The following is a 21,345-nucleotide window of genomic DNA, read 5'->3' as shown; positions in this document are numbered from 1 at the left end:
TTCACTCCACTATTGGGGTGAAGCAGGGCTGCCCGCTCTCTCCTACTCTATTTGGTATGTATGTGGATGAGGTTTCTGACTACATTGAGAGAGATGGTGATAGAGGTGCACAGCTGGCAAGGACATGGATTCCATTATCGTTATATGCTGATGATATTGTGTTGATCTCCGACTCTCCGAAGGGGATGCAACGTCACTTGGATGCTTTGAATAGGTTTGCTCAGGAAGTGGTTTGTCCGTCAACCTTGGTATAACCAAGGTCATGGTATTTAATACCACCCCACAGTGGATCAAGAGGTCAGTGCCAGCATTCACATACGGCCAGGAGACTGTGGAGTATATAGATGCGTACACTTACCTCGGAGTGGTTTTTAGTGGGCCAGCATTTTCATTGAGGAGGGCAGCAGAGACTAGACTAACTAGAGCCCATGCAGCATTCGGTAGATTGGAAAGGATGTGTTCACAGGTTCAGTTTCAGGAGCCTCGGACGAAGCTCTGGCTCTTTAACACTCTGGTGGCTTCTGCATTGCTTTATGGAGCTGAGATTTGGGGACCTTCATTGGATCATCACGGGAGGGCAGGCCGCAGTGATGGATGGGGGGACATGGAGAAGCCTCTGGTCTCTATGATCTCGCGGCTCATTGGAGCCAAGGCTTCAATACCACGTGCTATTGTTCGAGCAGAGCTAGCTGCCCCCCCACTAGTGGTCGAGGCGCTCACCAGATCTGTCTCCTTCATACACCGCATGTGGGAACTTCCCAGAGACAGATATGCCCGCCTTGCACTTGAGTCCTCTCGACAGTTAGCCATGCAAGGAGATATAGCATGCTGGTATGGGGAGATGACATCATGGTTTCAGGCGCATGGGTTCAGCATAGAAAGATTGCCTCGCTTCTAGTACTCACAGGATGCACCCTCTTTGACTCTTACACAGTCCCAGATCACCAGGCTCATCCGCCAGGACTTGACTCAGCTATACACCAGGAGGACATGGATACGGCCAGCACAGGAGCTGGGCACGAAGATGGCTTTCTACAGAGAGCATCTCCTCCAGCTTCTCCAGCTTACGGTTGATGGTTTTGTGACGAGGCCCAGATACATGGACACCCACTTGTCTCATGGGATACGATGTGCTATCGGCTAGATACGCACATCTTCACACCAACTGCGGATCGAGACTGGGAGATACAGCGGAGTACCAGCAGAGGCCAGGACATGCCCCCTGTGTGACATCGAGCCTGAGACAGAGTTGCACTACGCATGCCACTGCCCCGTCTACTACGAGATACGAGGCCGCTTCCATTGCTTGTTCAGAGAGGGCTTTGGACCATTCTCCAGAGTCATGCAGTACGAGGATCAGAGATGCTTGGGTTTGTTTTTGCTCGAGCTATGCAGACACAGAGAGAGCCTGATGAGAGGAGAGGCTAGCCAGTCTCAGAGACAGATCACAGATTTCTTTAGAGCTGCCACTGGACACCTGGAGGAGTTACTACCATAGCAGAGCTCGTCGTCTCACACCAGAGGCACATTGATCGACCGAGCGACTGAGCTGGGGAGATCCAGACGCCCACGACTGCGGAGGACTACACAGCATCGACGCAGGCTACATCAGAGGATTCGGATCACTTTGGCTCGACATGCACGACGCCCAGTTAGACTACTGACCATGGAGGAGATTGATGAGATCCGCCAGCGAGGACGACCGATGCTGGATCTCTTGTGATCTAGCTATCCCAGCTAGTTGCTTAGTTCACACCTAGTAGTTTAGGATTCCATAGTATTTTATTGTGACATTTGTCATTTCATTTTTGTCATCTTGTTACTCTGACTTTGTATCAGATCCACCACATTGCAACGTTCTGGTCTCATAGGTCACTTTGGCCTTTTGAAGACGTTAATATAACATTTCATGTCATCTCTCTCTCTCTCTCTCTCTCTCTCTCTCTCTCTCTCTCTCTCTCTCTCTCTCTCTCTCTCTCACACACACACACACACACACACACACACACACACACAAACAAGGTCAAGCAGCCTTTTTTTTTTGTAAATCCACTCTTTAAAAAAAATAAAATCTTGTTGGTGGAATTTACAAGTGGGAAAGCGATGAAAACCCACGAAAAATAAGAGATACAAAAAGTGGAGCACCATGAGACTCCGTGGACTAGAAATAGTCAAAATAAATCCTATAGGCATCAAGAGTGATGCCTCCAGTATCATAAGCGAAATGCAGCACTTGGCCAAGTGACAATTTGAAATAAAGAAACGGGTCATCATCAGTGCCTTGAAACATTAATGAGTTTCGGTGATGCCAGATAGGCCCCAGATGACCCAATTTAAAAACACCGTAAACTAAGATTGCAAAGACTGGAGCATCTCAAAAAGCCAAAATCATCTGTGAAAAATTCCGGAAGGAAAATGCAATCAAAGAGCAGCTGATACTTGTTGAATGAACGATTTGGAGCGGCAACAACCCGACAATAAGTGTGGCACAACCCTAGCTTCATGGCATCTGAGACAATGAGAAGGCCCAATATGCCGTGCATGCAATAAGGTCTCAATAGGTAGAGCTCCCACTAAGTAGCGCCACAAGAAAATACGCTCCTTCAGAGGTAGATGACTATCAAATGCTAGACAATATTCGTTGCCACCACAAGGATGACTTGGAGAGTGTCCACAAATGATTACCATGTTGCACAACCACACATAGGACGTTGCATCAACGAACGAAAGAACATGACCCGTGTCATCTACCACTTGATGTACCTGGCAAATTCCTTTCTGAGAAAAAAAATACGCTCAGAGAGGATTGTCGACCATGCCATGTTAAATGCAAAGTGACAGCCTTCCAATCAACAATGAGAGAAGAAGTAAAGGGACATCCTGGAATGTGTCCTTCAAGCTTCCCAAAAATGACATTCCGACACATTCCAATATGTCGGCTGCCAATGACCAAAGGCTGGTCTGACAATATGTGCACACAAATATGATACCATGAGTAGTGAGAGGGTTGTTGCTGCTCCACCAAGACTCTAAATAGCATAGATTTTCGAGCCAGAACATGACTTTGCAAATCCAAAATATTCAACCCTCCAAGCGCTTGGGAGAGCACAACTTGTCCATAGATAAAAACCAAAGAGTCTTTTTGCTAGACTAGGTGCACGAGAAATGCTCCAAAACACTAGACAAGGGACTGCAAGCGCAGACGAGATAACAAAGGTAAATAAAATTGCACATAAGCCATGAGAATGCACTAGACAATCTTGAGACGCACACGTAGTGGCCCAAGTGGAAATTTTTAATACTTTAACTTGAAATGCAAATGTTGAAGTACCCAGTCAAGTTTCTACACAACAAATACATCCCAAGCCAACGGATAACCCAAATGGTGAACTATGGTGTGCGGAGGAAAATCTCCCCTGGACACAATATCTTATGTCAGTCTTGCTTATTCAGAGGTAATAGCTTGGATTTACCAAAATTAACTTTAAGGTCTACCGCCAATCCAAACAAGTGAAGAGTATGGAAAATTTACTCCACATCATCATAGTGATTGTGAGGCATAAATAAAGAGTCATCCGCACAGGCTTGTCACATAAAGTGCTGCCAGATGGTAATGTTAGGCCATGCAATCTACCAATGGAGGTCAAGGAATCCAAATACATAAGCAAGGGGTGAGTAGCCATTGCATAAAGCAAAGAAATGAGAGGACATCCCTACCTTATTGAACATCCCACAAGCAAAGAATCTATGAGAAATCCATCCAACAAACCTGCAGAAGTGTTGTGTGCATATAGGAAAAATACCACGTGGAATAGCTTAGGCACAAATCCCATTTGTTGCATGGTATCTGCAATGTAGTCCCAAAGGACAATATAAAAGGCCTTTTCAATGTCAATTTGCATGACCAAGCCATCTTGTCGAGTGTACTTTGCATATTCCATTCCAATGATGACATTTGCGAGGTTATCCATAATTCTTCATGGAATGAAGCCATATTGAGATTGATGCAAGCCTTCATGCAAAAAGCACTTGAGTCAATTAACGCCATCAGTTTATGTACTACAAGCATGAGCTTAATTGGCGGCCAATGAGAGAATTCTTCACATAGTGCATGCTTGGGTATCAACTTGAGCAAGCTTTCTCTCTAAGGGGAGGACAGTTCCTGCTGCTCCAAGCCTGTATTCATCATGATCAACAATGGCAGCTTTAAGTAGGCCCAAAAAGAGAACAAAAATTCCACAGTATCCACACTCACTTTTTTTTTGTAAATCTTTGGGATTAATTTACAAGTGGGAAACCTCAAGGCAAGGAAAACCCACAGAAAGGATCATATACAAGGGGAAGAACACGAAATTGTTCGGCTGTACAATATGGCTAGAAGCATTCATAGGAAAGCTGATGTATCTTTGCGGTGATATCACCAACTTCCAAGGCAAACCGTAAAGATTTCCTAAGAGAGAGCTTAAAGAACAGGAGCAGATCCGCATGAGTGCGATGGAACATAAAAGCATTATGCTGACGCCATAGGGTTCAATAAGCCCAGTATCTGACCCACATAAATAAGACCGTGAAACGCTTCAATGAAGGTGAGAAAATGCCAAACACCTAAAACCTTTTGTAGAAGACCCCCTAGAAAACAAAGCTACATACCAGCCGATATGGCAAAGAAAGTCTCTAGTAGTGCAGCAATCCCGCAGCATGTGGCAAATTCTCTTCCGCAGTCCAGCAACGGACACAAGAAAAAGAGCGGATATGACGTGCCCTGGGAGTACTCCAAGCAAACAGCGCCAAAGAAAGAGTCACTCCTTCAAAGCCAAGTGGTTTTTCCACAAGGTAGAGAGAAACTTCGTCCACCATATATCATATTTTCACATGTGTAAAAGGGCATTACAATGATCAACAAGCCAAGGTTGTGATAGAAGAAGAGCGTAAACTCGACTGGCAAAAATATCACGAAAAGGCGTTTTTGGAAGATTCCAATGAGACATGCGATCACCATTAGACAAGGTGTAATGGGCAAAAAATCAAGCAACATGTGCTGAATCTCTCTTCAAAACTGACGGTAATGCATGCCCAATTCGAAATGGTGAGCGGCAAAAGGAAACTCAAAAGTGTATCAAGCCACATCGACCACCACACGAATGTTACAACAAGAGAGAAAGTAATCTTGGCAAGGCGAGCGGTGGACCAAAGTAAGGGAGAATGCCCGACTCTAATGAAGACTCTCCAAACGAAGCAAATCACTTTCTTGCTGAGCATTCCATGATAGATGAAACGTAACCTCTTTCCAAGCAAATACCAAACTGAAAGCAAGAGGACATTCAGAATGTGCCCTTCCATCTTGCCAAATACCACCTCCAGACAGATGATTGCCAATGGCCAAATGAGAGAGTAACAACATGCCGACATAGGTATGCAAGCATAAGAGTCCAAGGTTGACTTTTTGTTACCATATACATGTGGTAGTGATGTGTGTGAACACACTTAGGACCGTTGGGGCATTTTTTCCCTCACTAGGAATTTTTCCTCCCCGTGCATTGTATGTACGTCCATCACTCTAGGGCTATCTTATCTTTCCATTGCACATTAAGTAATACTCTCTCTATTGTGTGCCTTGAGCTTCCGTCGTCTTCTCCAAGCTGTGTGTGTTTTCTTGCAACCCTAATTCCAACAATTGGTATTAGAGCAGGTTGTGTCCTCTCGGGCTTAGTCGTCAGCAGCTCCAACATACGCTTGCTCACTTTCTCCGATTTCTATGAGCTTTGGCGAGTGTCAGATTTTTGATTCGAGCTCATTCCGGCCTCCATTTCCACTACAGACAGTACTACGCATGCTATTTTGTCATTTTGTGCAGATTTTGTTAGTGCCATTTTTTGCATAACAGGTCCCTTACAGTCTTCTACGGTTTGTGCTATATAGCACGTGTTGTTTCTCATATTTTTGGGCAGTTTTCACATCAGGTACAACATTTGCCATGGCTGACAAGAGCACATATTTGTTCAAGATGTTTGTTGATGAGAATAGATTGAATGGGTACAATTACCCTATGTTAGTTTATATGATTGTAGCAAGCCACAATGTCACTTTCACAGGACACACAGTTTGTACAGTTGGTCTGGTCTGGTTCACACTCGACGGACTCTCTGGGCTGGGCAGTGACACGTGGCAGGGATACGGACGGTGGTCTAGTGAACATCGTGGCCATGTCACCACCTCCACTCAGTCTGGAGATAGACTTAGATGGCTGACATTTATGAGCCTTGGTGGCTCTTTATGGTGGTACATGTGAGCAGTATTTGTTGGGTCAGGATGGTCATCTTCTTCATATATGGTCCAACGTCGTTGTCTAGGGTAGGGAGTCTATACACACAGCACGTCTGCACCATCCCTGTACATCTAAGCCTCAACACCCCATTGTACCTGTGAGTCTTGGGCTGGAGCTGAGTCCTGGGCTGGAGCTGTTGTGTCTCTATGTGATCAGTTGTTATCTATTGTTCCTTTGTTTTTAGTCTGTTTTGAGTGAGATTGTCGCGCACATTGCACTGAGGAGCACCCACTGTTGAGAGCACAACACATTATCCGTGCTACAGGTGCTCTCATTTTTGGCACGCCCAGTGGAACCTCAACTGAAGTCTCACTCTCTGTTGAGGTACAAATCGAGGAGCTAGCTGGTTTATCTAGCTTCGCCTGCTTTGCCTTGCACTGTGTAGCCTGCTGGTCTGGTCCTCTCTCGCCCTGGTCCAACCAGCTCTTGCCCTGGTCTAACCAAGCTCTCGTCCTGGTCTAGTCCTTCCTCGTCCCTGGTCTAGTTCTTTCTCGTACCTGGTCCAGCCAGGTAGTCTAGTCACTTGCCTAGGTGGTGTAGTCACTCGTCCCTGGTCTAGTCCTTCCTCGTCTGTGGTCCAGCCAGGTGGTCTAGTCACTGGCCCTGGTCTAGTAGACTCTAAACATGTGTTCAACCAATTAAAGGTCTTCTTGTCGAAAGCTTTGTTGGGTTTGTGGCCATTGCATGACACATACAAGGTGATCATTAGAGCGTCAAAGCACACTACTGAGTCCTCTGAAGTACTACAACAAAAGACATCAACCTTTGGTACCTAGTAAAAGTCCACCAACCTCATCACCCATACCTCCATCCGGTTCTACATCTTCCAGGTCACCTTCCTCAGTAAAGCTCTCTTTCATTTTGTTACAGCAAGTAATTGAGCAACGGGCTCCTGAGAAAGCGGGCATGGAGGCTTTGACCAGTGTTTTGGCCAAGGTAAACATCAAGTTTCCTACTTTCAAGGGACTCCCCTCAGAAGATGCAGACGACCATGCAAGGAGGTTTGTATCTTTCTGTAGAGGTCGTGGTCTTAATAGAGAAGATGCAGACGACCATGCAAGGAGGTTTGTATCTTTCTCAGAAGATGCAGACGACCATGCAAGGAGGTTTGTATCTTTCTATAGAGGTCGTGGTCTTAATAGAGAAGATGCTTATTTGGTACTCTTTCCATCTACCTTGGATGGCTTGGCAGACAAGTGGTACAACCAGTTCGCAACGAACCATTTTGCAACTTGGGCAGCTTTAAGACAATAGTTCTGTGCATCATTCAGGCCAGGTGACTACCAAGAAAAGGTTTTGGATGAGTTGGCCAACATGGTGCTCCAGCCAGCAGAGGAGACTTTTGCAGAACTCCTGACTAAAACCAAGTCTCTAGTCGCCAAGCCTCCTCAACCACCAGGTGAGTTCATGGTCAAGAAATGGGTAGAGAAGGTGCTTCCAAAGACTTCTCAGCAAAAACTGAGAGAGAATCTCCGACCGGATGCCACCTTGGAGGAGTTTGTTGTGGCTCCTACTAGGATAGAGGGGGCAAGGAAGCTGTTTACCAACTCTTCTCAGGTAGAGATTGCCTCTGTACTCTTGGAGAGTCCGTCCGACCCTTTGACTTTTTTACGTAGGGAACTTGAAGCCCTAAAACTACAACGCGCTCTTCAAGAGGAGAAATCAATCTCTCTTAGAACAGGAGAAGCCCCCACATCACGAGGCTTTGGATCAAATCAAGAGAGAGCTAGAAGAGCTTCGGTCTCAGCAGGAGACTAAAGCTATGGTATGGTGCAACTTATGTCGCTCTCCAAGACACCCTTCACAGGACTGTCCCCTTCGGGCTTATTGCCACTTTTGCGAAAAGCCTGGGCATGAGAACAAGGACTGCTACTACCTCAAGGGGTTGCGACAAATACAGCAAAGTCTTGGTCCTACTCTTCAACAAGGACTAGCACTTGCATCCAACATGGTCTCTCCCTGTGGCCATCCACACCACATGCCACCTTTATTGTCAGCCCCTTCTTTGCAAGTATGCAGAGCACTTTTCCCTCTCAGAGCTTTTATCACACCTATGCTCCATCCCCACCTCACAGCTTCTATGCCTCCACCTCCACCTCCATGCACCAGGAGCAAGGACCACCTCGTCCTTCGACTCGTCCATTGAATCGGCTCAGTTTTTGCTACAGATGCAGGGAATATGGTCATTACCAAAGCAAATGCCCTCTGTCCGAAGGGTCCCCTCCCTGCCGTCATTGCCTTGAAACGAAGGATCACTACAATAAAGATTTCCCTAAACTTCGTGCATCCGCGATTGCGAACCCAAGTCAAAGCAAAAATGAGTTTACCTTTCCCAAGCTCAATTTGATAGTAGTGAGCCCTACTCCTCAACCACCCCCTTCCGCCCATGTGGTTACCACTCAACAAAAGTTGTAGTTGGTAGAGGAGCCAGCAGGCGTCCTCACCCGGGCCCAGAGAGTTGCTGTCGGTCTTAGCATTCCAGCAAGTTCAACTCCCCCACACATTCTCACACCAGTAAATACCCTGCCTTCAGCTGTTAACGAGCCATCCCCCAGTGCCATGAAAGAATCCAAATCTTTGCTCTCCGATGTTGATGAAGCTTTCTTGGAAACAGTTTCCGATCCACAGAAGATCAAGGTACCAGAGAAACCACTGGTAAAACAGGAAAAGCTTACAACAGAGAGAGTCTTGAAGAACACCTTCCAACAAGTGTCCCTCTACGACATGCTGCGACTAGATGCGAGTTTTAAAAGTGACACCCTTGTTGTTATTCAGTCACTTTACTCCGGAGAAACTCCTAGTGGCGGGCACCTCCAAGTGCGATCATCAGAGTCCTATATGATATCCAATCCGCTGCTCCCCTCACTGATTATAGAAGCCCTCGCATGACAGTGTTCGTCTTGGGGCATCAATTTTCAGGAGTAATTGTGGATGAGTGGATCTGGCATCAATATGATGCCTGAGTTCACTATGATGGCTTTAGGCTTGCAGCCTACTCAACCTGCCCCTTTCACAGTAACATTGGCCGACCAGAGGACAATATACCCTGTGGGCATAGTGGGAAAGGTGCCTCTGCAGGTACAAGATTTCACTTTTAGTTTGGATTTTGTTGTGATTCGTCTTCCACAGGTGGAGGGCGGATTTCCCTTGCTCATCGATAGACCATGACTGCGACACACTGAAGCACTTCATGATTGGGGAAACGATGCCATGTGGATACATACTCCTAGCTCCCCGATGCAACGCATTTGCCTAGAAGGAGGCATGGATCCCGTCGTGCAACATAGTTCTTTGTCCCTAGCAACCAACCACAGTCTACTCTACCTAACGGGTCAGACGAGGATCTGTTAGAGTGGTTGGATGCTACCAAATCTATGCCTTGTTATGGAGTCTCTATTCACTCTTTGCCTGAAGGTACACACTCTTCCAATGTTTCCACAGTAACTAAACCTAATGAGCCACTTGAGCCAGCTCAAAGGTTAAAGGTCATACAAGCTACTCCTGATGCACCCTTGGTGGAAGCCTTTGAATTTGGTGAGCCTATGAAGAATCATAGAAGCGGAAAGAAATCTCCTCTATAGGAGTTCACACCCCCTCAAACATCAGCCCCATTGGTGTGTGCTTCTTCGACCAGAACACACCCATCCTCTGTCTAGAAAAATCCCTTTGCAGAGCCCGTCGCGCTTAATGAATTTCCAGCTCTTGGTAGTTGTCTTGCTCATAATAGTTTGCCCTGTCCTCAACCCGCACCATGCTCATAATGGTCTGCTCCCTCCTCGCCTTTACCCAACCCCCAACTCGTCCCCTCTTTCAAATTGGTCCCCCCAACTCTCCTGAACCCTCTCCCAACTCGCCCCTCCCCCACCCCTGCCAACTCATCCCCCCTCTCTCCCAACTCGCTCCTACCCACCCCCTCACACCTTCTCGCCGTTACCGACCCCCTCCCTTGCCCTCGCCCCTAACCACCCAATCTCCCCCTCTCGTCCCTATCTAGCCCCCCCTAACCAGCCCTTGCCTCCCTACCCACTCACCCTCGCCCCTACCCACCCAATCTCCCCCTCTTGTCCCTATCTAGTCCCCCCCTAACCAGCCCTCGCCTCCCTACCCACTCACCCTCGCCCCCTACCCGCCCTAGTTCCCCCTCACAACCCTCGCCCCTAGTCCCTCCCCCTCGTCCCCCTCTGACTCCCTTGCCCCTACCCTCCCCTTCACACCCCCTCGCCCCTCACCAGCTCTTGCCCCCCTCGTCCCCCTACCCACTCAGCTCTCGACCCTCTCTCCCCCTCGCCCTAACTAGCCCACAGCTCTCACCCCCTCCTAACTCACCCTCGTCCCCCTACCCACTCACCCCTCGCCCCGCCCCTCTCTCTCCTTCGCCCCTGCCTACTCACCCCTCGCCCCTAACTAGCCCAGATCTCGCCCCCCCTAACTCACCCTCGTCCTTGCCTAATCACCCCTCGCCCACCCTGCCTAGCTCTCGTCCTTCTACCCACTCATCTCTCGCCCCTGCCTACTCACCCTCGCCCCTAACTAGCCTAGCTCTCGCCCCCCCTTAACTCACCCTCTACCCCTACACCCCTCGCCCCCTAACCATCCCAGCTCTCGCCCCCCTCCCCCTGCCCATCTCTTGGCCCCCCTACCCACACCTCGCCCCTATCTAGTGCCAATCCCCCCTCTACCACCAACTTTGGGAAACCTTGTGCATCTCTCTCTCTCTCTCTCTCTCTCTCTCTCTCTCTCTCTCTCTCTCTCTCACACACACACACACACACACACACACACACACACACACACACACACACACACACACACACACACACACACACACACACAAGTGTCTATCCTCTTCTCTCTCTCTCTCTTGCAAGGAAATGGAGACCTCCTGTAATTTAATAATCAAACGGCCCTCTGGCTTTGTTTCCTTGTTCACGGGAGATGGCCAGAGACACAAAGGGGGAGAGCAAGTTTTTTGTAATCCGATCACAGCAGACGAGCAAGCTTAAGAGCCTTTTTGGCTGTTTCCTTTTGACTTTCAAGCATTCACCTGGTTGCCATCACGTTGCTGTTAATGCTTTTCGTTCTGCCATCATGATGGAGTTTAACCTTTTTTGCGGTGTTACTCGAGCTTATGGTTATCCCTCTTTTCGAGAAGAGTGCTGTTGCAGAAAGTGTTGCAAAGTTCATCTGGAAGCATGGACCAGGTCATAGATAGCTGGAGCCAAACCGAGCATATCTCTTTGCTATGGAACCTTATTCTGTTTTGCCAATTGGGATTCTTGGACTATGCAATCATACTGGGTTCCTGCCTATGCAAAGGCTTAAGGTGTTTGCAAGCAGTGTAGTGTTTTTATCTCCACTTTTTGAGGCATGTGAGGTCGTGGTTGGGCCTAGCACCTGCTTCACGAATGATGTACGGATGCAGGACCTAGTGGTTTTCTTTCCTAGTTTTTTCAGTATTCCTCTCACCGAGACGAGGAGCGGTCTTGTGGCGGGCAACCTATAGCAGGCTACAGTGTCACTTTCACAAGACACATAGTTAGTACAGTTGGTCTGGTCTGGTTCACACTGGACGGACTCTCTGGGTTGGGCAGTGAAACGTGCCAGGGATACAGACGCTGGTCTAGTGGACATCATGGCCAGGTCACCACCTCCACTTAGTCTGGAGATAGACTTACATGGCTGACATTTATGAGCCATTTGTGGCTCTTTATGGTGGTACATGTGGGCAGTATCTGTTGGGTCAGGATGGTCATCTTCTTCATAGATGGTCCAGCGTCGTCGTCTAGGGCAGGGAGTCTATACACATAGCGTCGTCGTCTAGGGCAGGGAGTCTATACACACAGCATGTCTGCACCATCCTTGCACATATGAGCCTCGACACCCCATTGTACCTGTGAGTCCTGGGCTGGAGCTGAGTGTGCTCCCACGCCAGAGTCTGTATCGGTTGTTTGAGATAGTCGAGTCATATGTTTTGGTCTGCTATTGTGTCACACAGCATGTCTGCACCATCCTTGCACATATGAGCCTCGACACCCCATTGTACCTGTGAGTCCTGGGCTGGAGCTGAGTGTGCTCCCACGCCAGAGTCTGTATCGGTTCTTTGAGATAGTCGAGTCATATGTTTTGGTCTGCTGTTGTGTCTCTGTGTGATCAGTTTTTATCTATTGTTCTTTTGTTTTCAGTCTGTTTTGAGTGAGATTGTCGTGCACATTGCACTGAGGAGCACCCACTGTAGAGAGCACAACACGTTATCCACGCTACAATGATGCAACATGTCCTTGTGTCAAAGGGTGTCTAGAATATTGTACAAGGCATTGACGTATGTCCTGGTTCTGAGGATGTTGCAGGTTTTGGTGGCAGGGTTGATGCTGCTAGAGTTGTTTTGGCTACAGATGAGCAAGTTCGTTGGGATGTAAAAGATGCACATGCTTATGCATTGATCACATTGTCTATGAAGCGCACTATTACTCCTCACATTTGTTCAACAAAATCTGCAAAACAGGTTTGGGATATTATGGCTGGTCTTTATGCAAGTCGCAATGAGGAAAAAATTGCATTGTTGCATAAAGAGCTCGAGTCGAAGATTATGCATGAGGAAGATGTCATGGAAAATTTCCTTGCTGGTGTCAAGGATATCAATGAAAAAAATTATTTTTGCAGGCGAAGTCATTTCTAACAGTTCCCTTGTGCAAACTGTTCTTGATTCTTTGCCAGATTCTTACCAGACTTTTGTTAGTACTTGGAGACTTACGACCCAAGGAAATTCAGAAGTTGTCAAGTTTGATGCATTATGCACATTGCTATTGCAAGAGTCACTTTCTAAAAGAAACAGGACCAGATAGCATGCAGTTGAGCAGGCCTTTATTGCTGCTCAAAGAAAAGGTGGCAACAACAATGTACCCACTTCGCTTCGTTCTTCTACGAGTGGTAAATCAAATGTTCCTAATGTCTCTGCTGACAACAATTTGTCTGGGAATTCTGGGGAAATGGGAAAGTAGATGTATTGCCATTATTGTAAAGCTAATAATCACTTGATCAATCAGTGTCCTAAGTTGAAAGCCAAAGATGCTAAGAAGAAAGAGAGTGGTTCCACGACAAATGTTGGTTCCAATACAAATGCAGTTATTGTTGAGTCTTCTGTGAAAGGAGATTGTGATGCTGATGTTGATGTAGAATGGGCTTTTAGTGCAGAGTGTACTTTTGATCCTTCTGTCCATGATGCATGTTTGTCAGTTGCTGTAGTTGCTCATGTGTGGTACTTTGACAGTGGTGCTATAAAGCACATACCCCTCATCGTGACTTTTTTAATCTCTCTCAAGGATATCCCTGGTGGGAATTCAGCCACTTGTGCCAACAATGCCTCTTATCCGGTCAAGGGAATTGGAAAGATCGTGCTTATTGCTACAAATGACAGTTCTTTCACACGTGTTGATGCATTGTATGTACTTAGGATCAAGAAGAATCTTTTGTCTGTATCTGCACTTTCTAGACTTGGTCTTGTAGTCAAATTTGTGGATGAATGATATACAGTACATGATCTCCACATGATCTCAATTTTGGTGATGAAATTGTTGCATCTGGCATTTAGTTGTGTGATGTATAAGTTCACTTTGTACAACAAGTGTGGACATAATTTTGCAAATATTATTGTGGATTCAAAGACTATTACAGATGCAAAACTTTGACATGCACATTTTGGGCATCTGAATTTTTTTAGTTTGCTAAGTTTGCACAAATCTGATATGGTTGCTTCTTTTCCGTCTCTTGAATCACTTGTCAAACATGTTTGTGAAGGCTATATTTTGGATAAGATGAAGCGTTCGAAGTTTCCAAAGGATTGTTCAGTTATTAGGGCCACATGCAGGTTGCAGCTTGTACATAGTGATGTTTGTGGATCCATGTAAACTCCGTCCTTAGGAAATTACCTTTACTTCATGACTTTCATTGATGATTACTCCAAGCATGCATGGGTGTATCCAATTACAGCAAAATCCGAAATGTTTTTGTGCTTCAAACTATTTCTGGCTATGGTTGAAAATGTCTCGAATGTACTATGGGTACCCTCCATTAAGATCGAGGGGGGGATATATGTCTCATGAATTAAATGCATTTCTGGCTAGTCGTGGGATGAAACACCAATGTATAGTGCCGTACACACCTCAACAAAATGGTGTTGCTAAGAGGAAAATCAGGTCTCTTACGAAAATGGCACGATGTATGGTCAAAAGTCAAACTAAATCACATTCATTTTGTCTTGAGGCTATTATGTGTGCTACTTATGTACTAAACAGGTGTCCTACAAAAGCTTTGCATTCTATGACTCCATATGAAGCATGGCATGACAGAAAGACTTCTATTGAGTACATGCATGCTTTTGGCTATTTGATATATGCTTTGGTGCCACAAACGCAGCGCTAAAAATTGGATAATAAGAGTATCAAATATATTTTTTGTTGATTATAGTGCTAAAAGCAAAGGTTATAGGTTGTATAATCCACAAACAAAGCGTATCTTGGTCTCACGGGATGTTGTGTTTGTGGAAGATTTTTTTCAACCCTTGCTAACATGTACCAGAGACATTAATGTAAGCTCACAGACATTTATGACACTTTGTTGCCTATTTTAAATGATGGAAGTTCGAATGTAAATTCCAATGAGGAAAATGTTTAGCCTATGGGGATTTTTGAAAATGTTACAGATCAGCCTATTATTGATGCAGATGCACATGATGTATTTGATGAAAAAATGGCTGAGAATGAGCAAGCTAGAGGTATGCCAAAATGGATGGTGCATACTCTGCGTGACAGTAAATTGGATGCAGCTTTATGTTTTTGTACTCCTTCAAGTTCTCGCCATGCATCTTATGCATCGGATTGTTATGTTTTGGTTGTGTTTAGCGTATGTGATGTTGAGGAACCTCTGTCTTTTGATGAAGAACAGAATTCAAAAAACTGGATGGCTGCCATGCAATCTAAATATGATGCACTTATAGAAAATTACACATGAAATTTATGTAATTTGCCTCCTGAAAAAATGCCATTGATACGAAGTGGGTTTACAAATTGAAATGCAATCCGAATGGCGAGATTGATCACTATAAGGATCGATTTGTTGAAAAGGGTTAGGCACATCAAAATGCCACTTGTCTTATGGATATTGTGCATTTTCTATGTGCATTGGCAACTCATTTTGGTTGGGATGTACATCAGTCAAACATTGTTACTGCTTTCTTGAATGATGACATATTTGAGGAAGTTTATGTAACGCAACCTCGCGGTTTTGTCAAGAAAGGACAAGATGATAAAGTGTGAAAATAAAAGAAATATTTGTATGGGTTGAAGCAATCTCCTTGTGCTTGGTATGAGAAAGCTGACACTCATTTGGTCAAACGAGGCTTTTGTAACAATACAAACAAAAGCACATTGTATGTAAAGCGTGACTCATGAGGGTGATATACTTATCATTGTCGTTCTCTATGTGGATGATTTTCTCAAATAAAAAACATATTGTTGAATTAAGGCTTATTTGAATGCTACTTCCAAGATGAAAGGTTTGGGGCTATTGCATCATTACTTGCGCATACAGTTTAAGCACTGTGATGGTGGTATTGCCTTGTATCAGACAAGTTACATAAAGACATTGCTATGTAAGTTTGGACTTGAGGATTGCATACCTATTGCCACTCCCATGGAAACGGTTTGAAATTGAGTCTTAATGATGCTGGTGATCCTGTTGATGTCACTCTTTACCAAACTGATGTTGGCTGCTTTATTTATGTATATACAATTTACAGTTTCACACGTCAGCAAATTTATGCATAGCCCAAGGTCTAAGCATTGACAAGCTGTCAAGAGAATTTTTGGCTACTTGAGTGGCACTCTACATCTTGACTTGTTTTATCCCAAGGGGGGATCATTACCTTCAGATTTACATGCTATTTCATACTCAAATTGGACTGATTGTTTTGACACGCGAGTATCCACGAGTTATTTTGTTTCATGTTCGATAGTTCATGCATATCATGGTTGAGCAAGAAGCAACCTACTATGGACACTTCTAGTAGTGAGGCTGAGTACTAGGCAGTCTTCACAGCTACTGTTGAGTGTGTGGCTCTCACATCTTATGGATGGTTTGGGTGTTGGATAGGACACTACCAACACTATCTACGCTGAAAGTCAGAGCGCATTAGCAGTTGCGAGGAACCCAATTTTTCATGCTTGCATAAAGCACATTGAGGTGCATTACCACTATGTCAGGGAGAGGCTCTCAACATGAGAGATCAACTTGGCTTATGTGCCAACACAGGACAACCTTGCAGATCTTTTTACAAAGGTATTGTTTCATGATAAGTTCAAAGATTTGGGCTTACTCCCCTTTATGGATTGATCATGTCCTCATGGGATGGCACTTTCCTATATGTGCCAGCTCTTGTTCACCACATCACTCCCAGATGGGATTTGTTACTATATACATGTGGTAGTGATGTGTGTGAACACATTTAGGACCGTTGATGTATGTATTTTCTCACGGAGGTTTTTTCCCCCGTGCATTGTATATACGACCATCACTCTAGGGCTATCTTATCTTTCCATTGCATATTAAGTAATACTCTCTCTGTTGTGTGCCTTGATCTTCCTTCATCTTCTCCCAGCTGTGTGTGTTTTCCTACAACCCTAATTCCAACATTTGTTGCGCAAGTGCAGGCAACAACATAGCTTTCCTAGCAAGAACATGCTTGTGCAAGTCCAAGATATTAAGACCACCAAGATGTTTAGGAGTGCAAAGCTTCTCTATCGACATCAAACGCAGGCCTTTCTTGTGATCATGAGTCCGCCACAGATGAGACAGAATGGTTGACATAAGAGTATCAAGACAATGACGAGGCCCATGCATCAGTGGAAAAAATAACATAACATATGCCATGAGGATACTCTGAACGATCCACATACGAACATTTAATGGCCAAGTGGATAACTTCTAGTAATGCAATTTGACATTCAAAAGTTACATAACACAATTCACTTTTTGAGAGTGAGTGATGTTCCATCCAATTGAATACCCCAAATGCTTGAAAATTACATTCGGAGAAAAAATCTCACCTGGCAACAATAGACTATACCAATTGCAAGAACAAAGTGGCAGAAGCTTTGATTTACAAAAGTTGACTTTAAGACCATCCAGAATGCCAAACAATTCCAAAGCTTCCATAATCACTTGGACATCACCTTGCTAAGTACGAGGCATAAACAACGAGTCATACGCATAGGCTTGACCAACAAAAGTATGACTAGAGGGTAACTTCAAACCATAAAGAAGCTCAATAGAGGTGAGGCGATCAAGATACATCAACAAGGGTGAGTGGAAATAGCATACAACATAGCACTGAGGGGGCAACCTTGCCTAACCAAACAGTCGAGAGGCCAAGATTATGTTAATTCACCTGCTAGGATCCCTAAAGACGTACTACAAACATACAAGAAATGAACCACATTGGCCAATTTAGGACCGAACCCTAGGCACCTCAGGGTGGCAGCAATGAAGTCCCATTGTACAATGTCAAAGGCCTTTTTGATATCAACTTGCATAACAAGCATATCTTGCTGAGTGTATTTAGCATACTCCCTGCCAATCATAGCATTAGCCAAACTGTCCATAATTTGGCGACGTGGAATGAAACCATATTGAGCCTGATGGAGCCCTGCAAACAGATGATCCTTAATGCGGTGCACCAACATCTTAGCCAATAACTTGTACACCACCGCCATCAAAGTAATAGGGCGCCAATGAGAGAATTGCTTGCAAAGCGCTTGCTCGGGCAACATTTTAAGTAAACCTTCTTTCCAAGAAAGTGGTAAATTTTGTTTCTCCCATGCTGCATTTATCATGAAAAGCAATGGCTGTTAAGAGCATCCCAAAAGGAGAGGAAAATTTCCACAATAAGCCCGTCCCAACCGGGAGATCGCCAATGACCCAATGCAAGCAACACACTATGCAATTGAGACTCAGTGAATGGATCTTCAAGGCATCATTCATCTTGAGTAGATAAGATGGGATGAACATAAGAAAGCAACAATTGACATGCTTGGCAAGCAACAAAGATGCCTGAGAGGGAGCATCAAACACCTTTCTATAATGTGAAACCATGGCATCAACAAGTTCCTACTTTGAATCCCAGTTCTCTCCAAGTCTAGAACTTTTGAGTCTAAGTGTGTACTTTGTAATCTCAAGTGCTATTTCTCTAAATGATCCCAATATGTTAACATAGTATTAGAGCCTAGGTGATTAGATAATATTTTGCTATGTAGTAAGAATAATCTTACTTTAATTATGCCTTAAGATACCTATGCTTTATGCTATCTAGATCGACCTAATCTCTTTTAGGTCATCTTGCTTATTTATATCCCCAATATTGATTATGGATAGTTTAAGGAGTCAAAGAAAGAGAAGTCAATCATCTCAATCTAGTCATATGACACTGACTTATTGACAAGGTCCACCACTCCCTCAACACATAAGCGAAAACTCTATTGAGAACGCCATGCTCGGAAGATTCGTCCACAACGCGAACCGAATTGTCATCAAATGAAGCTTTGAACAAGAAAGAAGAGCGCAAGTCAAACAACCAACATACCATGGCATTTTACAACCGTGGTATTATGAGTCGTCAATCGCTGCCGAACTCAACCTGCTTCTTGCCGAGAAGATGGAGCTTTATGGAATAGGTATTGAAGACCCCCAACAAGCTATTTCGTCCAGGAGGAGACTCCAGCTTCCTCAAAGCATTCGAGGATATCGAGAAGGACCACAAGAATGTTCAAGCCTGCAAACAGTCTAGACTTGAACCTTTGTCCCTTTTGAGTTTTTTTAATTGAAAAACTAAAAAAAATTAGTTTAAGTGCATTGCATTCATTTGCATCAATAACTCCGAGGTTTTTTCCCTTGTGGTTTAAATTCATGTATTTATTTGCATAAGGGTTAAACACCACACCCATGCTACCTACATGTGGCAAGACCTCCCTGGGTGTTTGCATCGAGTTTCCTAAGAGACAAAGCATTATGTACATATCAATCTCATAACCTTGCATGGGCAATGTTGCTCAAGTAAATCTCATCTTATGCTTATCTACAACCTTTGCTAGCTACAAACCATCACATATGTGCAACAATCAATGGAGTAAGCGCTTTTTGTTCCATCCATACTTAGCAAGGTTAGATGGTCCCTAGGGCATACTTAGTTGGGTGTTGAAATACAACCTCAACATTAAATCCCTATACTAGTTCAACCCTCGGTCTTTGAGAAATTCCCCCATGCATATCATACCTCGCTTATTAGGTCATCATAGTATTTTATCATTGATTATACAATATCCCTTGTACATGGCTATATAAACGACATTTATCTCATAATAACAAGTCTAGAACTTTTGAGTCTATGTGTGTACTTTGTAATTTCAAGTGCTATTTCTCTAAATGATCCTAATATGATAACAACAAACTCATCACTACTCAACCCCTAACCGTAGAACTCAATCGACCTTCTCTCTCTTGCCTTGGAAGCTCAATCTTTTGACCCTATATTGTGGGAAAAGCCCTTGTCTTTTGGGAAAATTGGATGGAGAAGCTTACTTGCTTTGCAAAGCAAGAGGGGGCATCCTCTTTTGTCCCCCGTTCCCACCTCTTCCACCTCTTTTCTTGCCTTTCCCACTAGGCCATGTTTCCATCTTTTGAGCACCCAATTTACTCTTTTTAGGAGGCATTTGGAACCCAATGTAATACCTTTTTGATATCATAAAATCATGTCAAAATCCACAATGAAGCCCCTAGCCAATTTTGAAGGTAGAACTCTTCTTCTATCGTTAACATGCCATGAATGCACCACTTTTCCCACTTCCCCTTCTTTGGACTGGCTCTACAATACATTCTTGGAGGACTTTAGGACTCATTTGAATGTTGTTTTGTTTCTTTAAAACACGGAGGATTCCAAAATGAGACCCCTAGGCACTTTCAAAGGTAGCATTATCCTTTGGCATTAGTAAACAATGAAGATTTTTTTTGTCCGTCATTGTAGTTGTTGGCTCTTTGACTATTTTCAATTTCTCTTTCTAGAATTGCTAATTCTAGTGAGAGAGTCATTTTAACTAGACTAATAACTAAATTTGGTGTCACTACCTCTCCCTTGAAATCATAGTCTTCCTTTACTATGCTATATGCAAGAGGAAAGGAATTAAGTCCATTAACATTTAGATGAGGATCCACTTTTAGCATAGTACATCATTTCACACTAGATGACCATTCTCGTCGATACTTGGGAGATAAATTGATGTTTGTCCTTTGCATGAGTACCATTCTGCAATAGACTGAAAATCTACACGGTACTTGGCAAGTAGACTATTGCAAGTGTCTAGCCTTTTTGTATGCATACACTTAAACTTCAAAACTTATATAAATGAAGAACATTACAAAAATAGGAGGAAAAAAATCTTCCATTAATGTAAGATTTCCCGTTAATGTATCTGATATAAATCATTGTACGCATCTACGCGAGACAAGTTAACCTTCAATTGAGGCTTGAGGCTCCCATATCCATTTATCATCTTAAAAAGAGTAATTCTTAATCATCATGAGATACTTTTGGGATGTCTTAGCATCTCATCTTCATGGCATAAGATACTTTCTAGCTAAAGTATCTCTTCCTCACTTTTAGATTGCCGAGGATCATCTCTCATAGGCTCTGTTGGTGGTGTGCCTTTGTAAGCCTTCAATAAGCTAACACGGAATGCATTGTGAAGTGGCCAATGGGAAGGCAATTTAGCTCATATGTTGTTTATTAATTGGATCCAAAATTAGAAATGACCACAATATCTATTTGCCAATTTAACATAGTTTTTTGATGACCGTTAACTCTCCTTGCAAATTTTTGTTGTAGTATGTATTCCTTAAACAAGGTTTGGGAAACTTTAGTACCCGATCATCTTGTTTGGATTAAAACCTTTTGCTTTTGTTATAGCTTGTTTGATCTC

This window comes from Adiantum capillus-veneris, chromosome 13 (assembly GCF_014529385.1).
Source record: "Adiantum capillus-veneris isolate H3 chromosome 13, ASM1452938v2, whole genome shotgun sequence".
NCBI classification, from domain to species: domain Eukaryota; kingdom Viridiplantae; phylum Streptophyta; class Polypodiopsida; order Polypodiales; family Pteridaceae; genus Adiantum; species Adiantum capillus-veneris.
The sequence above is the reverse complement of the archived record's forward strand: the minus strand, read 5'-3'. Positions refer to the sequence as shown.